Below are 9,406 nucleotides of genomic sequence, written 5' to 3'. Positions count from 1 at the left end.
CCTGTGTTTAAGGAGGCGGCCGGTCCTCCACGAGAAGAATTCTGCCAAACGTTCCACCGGCCTGTGTTTAAGGAGGCGGCCGGTCCTCCCCGTCGTTCCGCCGGCTTGTGTTTAAGGAGGCGGCCGGTCCTCCACGAGAAGAATTCTGCCAAACGTTCCACCGGCCTGTGTTTAAGGAGGCGGCCGGTCCTCCCCGTCGTTCCGCCGGCTTGTGTTTAAGGAGGCGGCCGGTCCTCCACTATTCCTTCCTTGGATGGAAAGCATGTAGCACTTTGAAAATTTTCGAGCACTGTGACACTTTGAAAATTTTCGAGAGTTTTTGTACTTAGAAAATTTTTCGCTCTTGCACTTCCAGAGTGCTTTGCGGTAGCTCCTAGGTTCGCTGTCCGAGCATGTGAACACTTTTTGGGGGGGAACACATCGCTAGAGACACCAGCCGCCTGGTTCTCGGGGCCAAAACTTGTGTTCCCCACACTCGTTCTGACTATATTTTGCGATTTGGGGGTAAAGGTAATGAGTACAGTGACTAGGGGGACCAACTCATCGTACTCTGGCGCACCAACAGACCAAAGCTGGTACTGCACTTACCCCTGGTACCCCAACGCCTGGTACCTGACGGGCGAGAGGCTGATTTTTCGCTATTTGCGGCCGACCGAGGGAACCAGACAAAGCGGACACTTTACGGCGCAAGAGCCGTTGGCACTTAGAAATTTTTCGACAAAGTTGGCGCGAGCTCCAGAAGGAGAGGCTGATTTTTCGCTATTTGTGGCCGACCGAGGGAACCAGGCAAAGCGGACACTTTACGGCGCAAGAGCCGTTGGCACTTAGAAATTTTTTGACAAAGTTGGCGCGAGCTCCAGAAGGAGAGGCTGATTTTTCGCTATTTGTGGCCGACCGAGGGAACCAGGCAAAGCGGACACTTTACGGCGCAAGAGCCGTTGGCACTTAGAAATTTTTTGACAAAGTTGGCGCGAGCTCCAGAAGGAGAGGCTGATTTTTCGCTATTTGTGGCCGACCGAGGGAACCAGGCAAAGCGGACACTTTACGGCGCAAGAGCCGTTGGCACTTAGAAAATATTCGCCAAAGTTGGCACGAGCTCCAGAAGGAGAGGCTGATTTTTCGCTATTTGTGGCCGACCGAGGGAACCAGACAAAGCGGACACATTACGGCGCAAGAGCCGTTGGCACTTAGAAAATATTCGCCAAAGTTGGCACGAGCTCCAGAAGGAGAGGCTGATTTTTCGCTATTTGTGGCCGACCGAGGGAACCAGACAAAGCGGACACATTACGGCGCAAGAGCCGTTGGCACTTAGAAAATATTCGCCAAAGTTGGCACGAGCTCCAGAAGGAGAGGCTGATTTTTCGCTATTTGTGGCCGACCGAGGGAACCAGACAAAGCGGACACTTTACGGCGCAAGAGCCGTTGGCACTTGCGCGAGCTCCAGAAGGAGAGGCTGATTTTTCGCTATTTGTGGCCGACCGAGGGAACCAGACAAAGCGGACACTTTACGGCGCAAGAGCCGTTGGCACTTAGAAAATATTCGCCAAAGTTGGCACGAGCTCCAGAAGGAGAGGCTGATTTTTCGCCGTTTGTGGCCGACCGAGGGAACCAGACAAAGCGGACACTTTACGGCGCAAGAGCCGTTGGCACTTAGGCGAGCTCCAGAAGGAGAGGCTGGTTTTTCGCTATTTGTGGCCGACCGAGGGAACCAGGCAAAGCGGACACATTACGGCGCAAGAGCCGTTGGCACTTAGGCGAGCTCCAGAAGGAGAGGCTGATTTTTCGCCGTTTGTGGCCGACCGAGGGAACCAGGCAAAGCGGACACATTACGGCGCAAGAGCCGTTGGCACTTAGGCGAGCTCCAGAAGGAGAGGCTGGTTTTTCGCTATTTGTGGCCGACCGAGGGAACCAGGCAAAGCGGACACATTACGGCGCAAGAGCCGTTGGCACTTAGGCGAGCTCCAGAAGGAGAGGCTGATTTTTCGCCGTTTGTGGCCGACCGAGGGAACCAGGCAAAGCGGACACATTACGGCGCAAGAGCCGTTGGCACTTAGGCGAGCTCCAGAAGGAGAGGCTGGTTTTTCGCTATTTGTGGCCGACCGAGGGAACCAGGCAAAGCGGACACATTACGGCGCAAGAGCCGTTGGCACTTAGGCGAGCTCCAGAAGGAGAGGCTGATTTTTCGCCGTTTGTGGCCGACCGAGGGAACCAGGCAAAGCGGACACATTACGGCGCAAGAGCCGTTGGCACTTAGGCGAGCTCCAGAAGGAGAGGCTGGTTTTTCGCTATTTGTGGCCGACCGAGGGAACCAGGCAAAGCGGACACATTACGGCGCAAGAGCCGTTGGCACTTAGGCGAGCTCCAGAAGGAGAGGCTGATTTTTCGCCGTTTGTGGCCGACCGAGGGAACCAGGCAAAGCGGACACATTACGGCGCAAGAGCCGTTGGCACTTAGGCGAGCTCCAGAAGGAGAGGCTGGTTTTTCGCTATTTGTGGCCGACCGAGGGAACCAGGCAAAGCGGACACATTACGGCGCAAGAGCCGTTGGCACTTAGGCGAGCTCCAGAAGGAGAGGCTGATTTTTCGCCGTTTGTGGCCGACCGAGGGAACCAGGCAAAGCGGACACATTACGGCGCAAGAGCCGTTGGCACTTAGGCGAGCTCCAGAAGGAGAGGCTGGTTTTTCGCTATTTGTGGCCGACCGAGGGAACCAGGCAAAGCGGACACATTACGGCGCAAGAGCCGTTGGCACTTAGGCGAGCTCCAGAAGGAGAGGCTGATTTTTCGCCGTTTGTGGCCGACCGAGGGAACCAGGCAAAGCGGACACATTACGGCGCAAGAGCCGTTGGCACTTAGGCGAGCTCCAGAAGGAGAGGCTGGTTTTTCGCTATTTGTGGCCGACCGAGGGAACCAGGCAAAGCGGACACATTACGGCGCAAGAGCCGTTGGCACTTAGGCGAGCTCCAGAAGGAGAGGCTGGTTTTTCGCTATTTGTGGCCGACCGAGGGAACCAGGCAAAGCGGACACATTACGGCGCAAGAGCCGTTGGCACTTAGAAAATATTCGCCAAAGTTGGCACGAGCTCCAGAAGGAGAGGCTGATTTTTCGCTATTTGTGGCCGACCGAGGGAACCAGGCAAAGCGGACACATTACGGCGCAAGAGCCGTTGGCACTTAGGCGAGCTCCAGAAGGAGAGGCTGGTTTTTCGCCGTTTGTGGCCGACCGAGGGAACCAGGCAAAGCGGACACATTACGGCGCAAGAGCCGTTGGCACTTAGGCGAGCTCCAGAAGGAGAGGCTGGTTTTTCGCTATTTGTGGCCGACCGAGGGAACCAGGCAAAGCGGACACATTACGGCGCAAGAGCCGTTGGCACTTAGAAAATATTCGCCAAAGTTGGCACGAGCTCCAGAAGGAGAGGCTGATTTTTCGCTATTTGTGGCCGACCGAGGGAACCAGGCAAAGCGGACACTTTACGGCGCAAGAGCCGTTGGCACTTAGAAAATATTCGCCAAAGTTGGCACGAGCTCCAGAAGGAGAGGCTGATTTTTCGCCGTTTGTGGCCGACCGAGGGAACCAGACAAAGCGGACACATTACGGCGCAAGAGCCGTTGGCACTTAGGCGAGCTCCAGAAGGAGAGGCTGATTTTTCGCTATTTGTGGCCGACCGAGGGAACCAGGCAAAGCGGACACATTACGGCGCAAGAGCCGTTGGCACTTAGGCGAGCTCCAGAAGGAGAGGCTGGTTTTTCGCTATTTGTGGCCGACCGAGGGAACCAGGCAAAGCGGACACATTACGGCGCAAGAGCCGTTGGCACTTAGAAAATATTCGCCAAAGTTGGCACGAGCTCCAGAAGGAGAGGCTGATTTTTCGCTATTTGTGGCCGACCGAGGGAACCAGGCAAAGCGGACACATTACGGCGCAAGAGCCGTTGGCACTTAGGCGAGCTCCAGAAGGAGAGGCTGATTTTTCGCCGTTTGTGGCCGACCGAGGGAACCAGGCAAAGCGGACACATTACGGCGCAAGAGCCGTTGGCACTTAGGCGAGCTCCAGAAGGAGAGGCTGGTTTTTCGCTATTTGTGGCCGACCGAGGGAACCAGGCAAAGCGGACACATTACGGCGCAAGAGCCGTTGGCACTTAGGCGAGCTCCAGAAGGAGAGGCTGATTTTTCGCCGTTTGTGGCCGACCGAGGGAACCAGGCAAAGCGGACACATTACGGCGCAAGAGCCGTTGGCACTTAGGCGAGCTCCAGAAGGAGAGGCTGGTTTTTCGCTATTTGTGGCCGACCGAGGGAACCAGGCAAAGCGGACACATTACGGCGCAAGAGCCGTTGGCACTTAGGCGAGCTCCAGAAGGAGAGGCTGATTTTTCGCCGTTTGTGGCCGACCGAGGGAACCAGGCAAAGCGGACACATTACGGCGCAAGAGCCGTTGGCACTTAGGCGAGCTCCAGAAGGAGAGGCTGGTTTTTCGCTATTTGTGGCCGACCGAGGGAACCAGGCAAAGCGGACACATTACGGCGCAAGAGCCGTTGGCACTTAGGCGAGCTCCAGAAGGAGAGGCTGATTTTTCGCCGTTTGTGGCCGACCGAGGGAACCAGGCAAAGCGGACACATTACGGCGCAAGAGCCGTTGGCACTTAGGCGAGCTCCAGAAGGAGAGGCTGGTTTTTCGCTATTTGTGGCCGACCGAGGGAACCAGGCAAAGCGGACACATTACGGCGCAAGAGCCGTTGGCACTTAGGCGAGCTCCAGAAGGAGAGGCTGATTTTTCGCCGTTTGTGGCCGACCGAGGGAACCAGGCAAAGCGGACACATTACGGCGCAAGAGCCGTTGGCACTTAGGCGAGCTCCAGAAGGAGAGGCTGGTTTTTCGCTATTTGTGGCCGACCGAGGGAACCAGGCAAAGCGGACACATTACGGCGCAAGAGCCGTTGGCACTTAGGCGAGCTCCAGAAGGAGAGGCTGATTTTTCGCCGTTTGTGGCCGACCGAGGGAACCAGGCAAAGCGGACACATTACGGCGCAAGAGCCGTTGGCACTTAGGCGAGCTCCAGAAGGAGAGGCTGGTTTTTCGCTATTTGTGGCCGACCGAGGGAACCAGGCAAAGCGGACACATTACGGCGCAAGAGCCGTTGGCACTTAGGCGAGCTCCAGAAGGAGAGGCTGATTTTTCGCCGTTTGTGGCCGACCGAGGGAACCAGGCAAAGCGGACACATTACGGCGCAAGAGCCGTTGGCACTTAGGCGAGCTCCAGAAGGAGAGGCTGGTTTTTCGCTATTTGTGGCCGACCGAGGGAACCAGGCAAAGCGGACACATTACGGCGCAAGAGCCGTTGGCACTTAGAAAATATTCGCCAAAGTTGGCACGAGCTCCAGAAGGAGAGGCTGATTTTTCGCTATTTGTGGCCGACCGAGGGAACCAGGCAAAGCGGACACTTTACGGCGCAAGAGCCGTTGGCACTTAGAAAATATTCGCCAAAGTTGGCACGAGCTCCAGAAGGAGAGGCTGATTTTTCGCCGTTTGTGGCCGACCGAGGGAACCAGACAAAGCGGACACATTACGGCGCAAGAGCCGTTGGCACTTAGGCGAGCTCCAGAAGGAGAGGCTGATTTTTCGCTATTTGTGGCCGACCGAGGGAACCAGGCAAAGCGGACACTTTACGGCGCAAGAGCCGTTGGCACTTAGAAAATATTCTGAAATTCTCACCGACCTCCGTGGTGGAGAGGCCGAATTTTCGACATTCGTGGCCGACCGGGGAACCGTCGCCACTCGGACAACTTGTGCGGCAGCCCTCGGTGATTTTAGGACCGCTTTTTCACCCTCGCTGTCCGACCGGAGAACCGTCGTAGCTCGGACAGTTCGTGTGCCAGCATCCGCTGGCACTTAGAAAATTTTAAAAAAGAAAAAAATAGTCTTCTGCATATACGTTCTGACTATATTTTGCGATTAGGGGGTAAAGGTAATGAGTACAGTGACTAGGGGGACCAACTCATCGTACTCTGGCGCACCAACACGCCAAGGTTGGTACTGCACTTAGGCTGATTTTTGCGCTATTCGCGGCCGACCGGGGAACCAGCGCGGAGCGGACACATTACGGCGAATGAGCCGTTGGCACTTAGAAAATTTTTGAGCTTTTTTCGAACTTCCGTGAGGCTGATTTTGCGCTATTCGCGGCCGACCGGGGAACCAGCGCGGAGCGGACACATTACGGCGAATGAGCCGTTGGCACTTAGAAAATTTTTGAGCTTTTTTCGAACTTCCGTGAGGCTGATTTTGCGCTATTCGCAGGCCGACCGGGGAACCAGCGCGGAGCGGACACATTACGGCGAATGAGCCGTTGGCACTTAGAAAATTTTTGAGCTTTTTTCGAACTTCCGTGAGGCTGATTTTGCGCTATTCGCGGCCGACCGGGGAACCAGCGCGGAGCGGACACATTACGGCGAATGAGCCGTTGGCACTTAGAAAATTTTTGAGCTTTTTTCGGACTTCCGTGTGGAGCTTTGGGGCCGTTCCGCCTAACTTTTTATGCCCGATTAGGCTTCCAGGGAGGCGGCTAAGCATTATTGACCAATCATGGAGCTTTTTTGGGACTTCCGTGTGGAGCTTTGGGGCCGTTCCGCCTAACTTTTTATGCCCGATTAGGCTTCCAGGGAGGCGGCTAAGCATTATTGACCAATCATGGAGCTTTTTTGGGACTTCCGTGTGGAGCTTTGGAGCCGTTCCGCCTAACTTTTTATGCCCGATTAGGCTTCCAGGGAGGCGGCTAAGCATTATTGACCAATCATGGAGCTTTTTTGGGACTTCCGTGTGGAGCTTTGGGGCCGTTCCGCCTAGCTTTTTATGCCCGATTAGGCTTCCAGGGAGGCGGCTAAGCATTATTGACCAATCATGGAGCTTTTTTGGGACTTCCGTGTGGAGCTTTGGGGCCGTTCCGCCTAACTTTTTATGCCCGATTAGGCTTCCAGGGAGGCGGCTAAGCATTATTGACCAATCATGGAGCTTTTTTGGGACTTCCGTGTGGAGCTTTGGGGCCGTTCCGCCTAGCTTTTTATGCCCGATTAGGCTTCCAGGGAGGCGGCTAAGCATTATTGACCAATCATGGAGCTTTTTTGGGACTTCCGTGTGGAGCTTTGGGGCCGTTCCGCCTAGCTTTTTATGCCCGATTAGGCTTCCAGGGAGGCGGCTAAGCATTATTGACCAATCATGGAGCTTTTTTGGGACTTCCGTGTGGAGCTTTGGGGCCGTTCCGCCTAGCTTTTTATGCCCGATTAGGCTTCCAGGGAGGCGGCTAAGCATTATTGACCAATCATGGAGCTTTTTTGGGACTTCCGTGTGGAGCTTTGGGGCCGTTCCGCCTAGCTTTTTATGCCCGATTAGGCTTCCAGGGAGGCGGCTAAGCATTATTGACCAATCATGGAGCTTTTTTGGGACTTCCGTGTGGAGCTTTGGGGCCGTTCCGCCTAGCTTTTTATGCCCGATTAGGCTTCCAGGGAGGCGGCTAAGCATTATTGACCAATCATGGAGCTTTTTTGGGACTTCCGTGTGGAGCTTTGGGGCCGTTCCGCCTAGCTTTTTATGCCCGATTAGGCTTCCAGGGAGGCGGCTAAGCATTATTGACCAATCATGGAGCTTTTTTGGGACTTCCAGCCGGTGCTTTGGGGGCCTTCCCCCTCACTTTCTACGCCCGATTGGGCTTCCAGGGACGCGGCTAAGCATTTTTAACAGAAATGGAGCTTTTTGCGGAGCTCCAGCCGGTGCCACCGGCAGGCCGTGCACGCGGACGAGATGACCGAAAGAAGCTCCAGGAGAGCGGATGGACGCTTTTTAAGCACCGAGGCGGAGATCGCGGAGCTTTAATAGACTTCCAGCGGGCCCAAAGCGGCCAGGCAGACGGCGCAGCGCGACCTGGTACCTCGCACGGGACGCATCGCCCCCCCCGCGCACAGTTCCAGGGGGCCGGGATGACGTTTCAAAGCTGCCGCTGCAGCTGCGGCGGGGAGTGGCCTCCCTCCGGTGGACACGACGAGTAAATGACACCGGCCGCTGACGCAAACCCACGCCGGACAGGAGAGCTCAAAAGCCGGGTAACATTTCAAGGAAGACCCCCCCTGCGCAGACCTCCACTAGGCCGGGATGACTGTTCAGCTGTGGCGGGGAGTGGCCTCCCTCCGGTCGGCACGACGAGTAAATGACACCGGCCGCTGACGCAAACCCACGCCGGACAGGAGAGCTCAAAAGCCGGGTAACATTTCAAGGAAGACCCCCCCTGCGCAGACCTCCACTAGGCCGGGATGACTGTTCAGCTGTGGCGGGGAGTGGCCTCCCTCCGGTCGGCACGACGAGTAAATGACACCGGCCGCTGACGCAAACCCACGCCGGACAGGAGAGCTCAAAAGCCGGGTAACATTTCAAGGAAGACCCCCCCTGCGCAGACCTCCACTAGGCCGGGATGACTGTTCAGCTGTGGCGGGGAGTGGCCTCCCTCCGGTCGGCACGACGAGTAAATGACACCGGCCGCTGACGCAAACCCACGCCGGACAGGAGAGCTCAAAAGCCGGGTAACATTTCAAGGAAGACCCCCCCTGCGCAGACCTCCACTAGGCCGGGATGACTGTTCAGCTGTGGCGGGGAGTGGCCTCCCTCCGGTCGGCACGACGAGTAAATGACACCGGCCGCTGACGCAAACCCACGCCGGACAGGAGAGCTCAAAAGCCGGGTAACATTTCAAGGAAGACCCCCCCTGCGCAGACCTCCACTAGGCCGGGATGACTGTTCAGCTGTGGCGGGGAGTGGCCTCCCTCCGGTCGGCACGACGAGTAAATGACACCGGCCGCTGACGCAAACCCACGCCGGACAGGAGAGCTCAAAAGCCGGGTAACATTTCAAGGAAGACCCCCCCTGCGCAGACCTCCACTAGGCCGGGATGACTGTTCAGCTGTGGCGGGGAGTGGCCTCCCTCCGGTCGGCACGACGAGTAAATGACACCGGCCGCTGACGCAAACCCACGCCGGACAGGAGAGCTCAAAAGCCGGGTAACATTTCAAGGAAGACCCCCCCTGCGCAGACCTCCACTAGGCCGGGATGACTGTTCAGCTGTGGCGGGGAGTGGCCTCCCTCCGGTCGGCACGACGAGTAAATGACACCGGCCGCTGACGCAAACCCACGCCGGACAGGAGAGCTCAAAAGCCGGGTAACATTTCAAGGAAGACCCCCCCTGCGCAGACCTCCACTAGGCCGGGATGACTGTTCAGCTGTGGCGGGGAGTGGCCTCCCTCCGGTCGGCACGACGAGTAAATGACACCGGCCGCTGACGCAAACCCACGCCGGACAGGAGAGCTCAAAAGCCGGGTAACATTTCAAGGAAGACCCCCCCTGCGCAGACCTCCACTAGGCCGGGATGACTGTTCAGCT

This window comes from Syngnathus typhle, unplaced genomic scaffold, assembly GCF_033458585.1.
Source record: "Syngnathus typhle isolate RoL2023-S1 ecotype Sweden unplaced genomic scaffold, RoL_Styp_1.0 HiC_scaffold_274, whole genome shotgun sequence".
NCBI classification, from domain to species: domain Eukaryota; kingdom Metazoa; phylum Chordata; class Actinopteri; order Syngnathiformes; family Syngnathidae; genus Syngnathus; species Syngnathus typhle.
The sequence above is the reverse complement of the archived record's forward strand: the minus strand, read 5'-3'. Positions refer to the sequence as shown.